The sequence below is a fragment of the Haliotis rubra genome, unplaced genomic scaffold (assembly GCF_003918875.1).
Source record: "Haliotis rubra isolate DU_JTF1 unplaced genomic scaffold, ASM391887v1 Scf67, whole genome shotgun sequence".
Taxonomy (NCBI): Eukaryota; Metazoa; Mollusca; class Gastropoda; order Lepetellida; family Haliotidae; genus Haliotis; species Haliotis rubra.
In genome coordinates this window covers 732,453-734,352 of record NW_025767379.1, presented here as the reverse complement: position 1 = coordinate 734,352, position 1,900 = coordinate 732,453, and positions in this window count along the sequence as shown.

The window sequence follows — 1,900 nt, the reverse complement described above, 5'->3', positions numbered from 1 at the left end:
CTACGTGTACAATGTTCATCATGTGTTAATGTGTTAATGAGTGTCCAGCACACAATGCTAATGAAAAGGGTTATTGAAAACATCAGCGTATACTGCACCACCGTTGGCAGCCATCACAAACAAACGCAAAGGCAAGTCAAGCATTCAGCTGAACTAACACGGGAGCCATCACAAACACACGCAAAGACAAGTCAAGCATTCAGCTGAACTAACACGGGAGCCATCACAAACACACGCAAAGGCAAGTCAAGCATCCAGCTGAACTAACACGGGAACATATCAGGCAAAACTGCATCTGTATATTTCTCACAGATGTATCAAATTGGGTAATTGTCTCCAACTGTTTTCGTTTGATCCAATGTTGCAACTCTAATCAAACAGGCGAGTCGTATAACTCTCTTTGAGATCTGCGTTGAATCATTGGTGAAAATGGCCACGTGTGTATCAGTGTTTATAAGTGTAAACGATGGGTATTGTTTGATGGACGTCGTAAAGGGCTTTCTACATCACGTTTGTCCATTCCATCATGCCACTATGTCGTCATTTGAGAACTTCACGTATTCACAGTACTGTTGAAAAAGTCGAAACATCACATCCAACTGCTTCCATACGATGGTTTGTCTGGCGAATGTCGTACTTGCAAGCTCCAATAAGTGGAATCGGACATAACACATCTGTCAGTTATATGTATTGTTTCAAAGCGCACCAGCGTTCTTGTTTTCCATTGAGCGTATGATTTTATACATTTGTACACAAAATCAGCCACAGCAAACTGTGAATTCTGAAAATATAAATTTTACTCCGCACAGAGCTTTGGGCGACACAATAGGATAGAATAGCTCATTTAAATTGTTTCAAGAAGAATGTAAAAGATACTGTTGGAAATAATTTTGCATGAGATAATGTTTCAATTATATAATTAACAAAGCTTTATTGCATATAACTATTGAACGTTCTAGATTTCTTTCTTCGTAAACATAAAGTTTAATTAATACATCAAGTATGGCTCTACACACAAGTGAGGAGAGTTATGTCGCTCCAGCAATATTGCACCTGTTTAGGGTTACAAGCGACAGTATGGACTGTGTCAGAAAATAGTCTCTCGGTATACATGACTGACTGACTGAGTTTGGTTTTACGCCGCTTTTAGCAATATTCCAGCAACATCACGGCGGGGGACACCAGAAATGGGCTTCACACATTGTACCCATGTGGGGATTCGAACCCGGGTCTTCGGCGTGACGAGCCAACGCTTTAACCACTAGACTACCCTACCGCCCCTCGGTATACATGATCAAGGGTTAGTCAGCGATCATGGGTCAGTCAAGTGACAGCTATTAATTAGTACTGTTCAAAGATTATTTGTGTTTACACTCCTATCCCAGACATTCTATATTAGATACTATACACCATGTGGTGCGTTTTGGAGCTGCGCTTCGTCAAGCGGTTGTAAACACACTCTGTATGTTAAACAGTTTATTATGTGTGATGAAAATTCAAAAACTGATACATGTCTGATTTTGTTTTATTTAATTGCAATAATCAGAGAATATATGGATGCTTTATTCAATGTCAAACCCGTTCCTATATTGACAATGAAACGATAAATTTGATTTCTTGTGGTAAGAGTGTTTCTGATTCCCATTTCATATCCTATAATGAAGACTTTTGCTATAGTGAAGATGTGTTGGACTTATGGCAATTAAATGTCATTGTTGCTGATAATATTCACTTATCTCGCCCACAAGTACTGAACTGACAACTGTGACATGTTAGTATCATCACTCCTTATCAGATCGTATCGAGGACTCATTTCTTGGGACCTGTTGTAATCTCAAATACTTATGCTAATATTACATGTCATGGGTCACGGGGCCTGAGCGGCGTTTGTGACATGCGA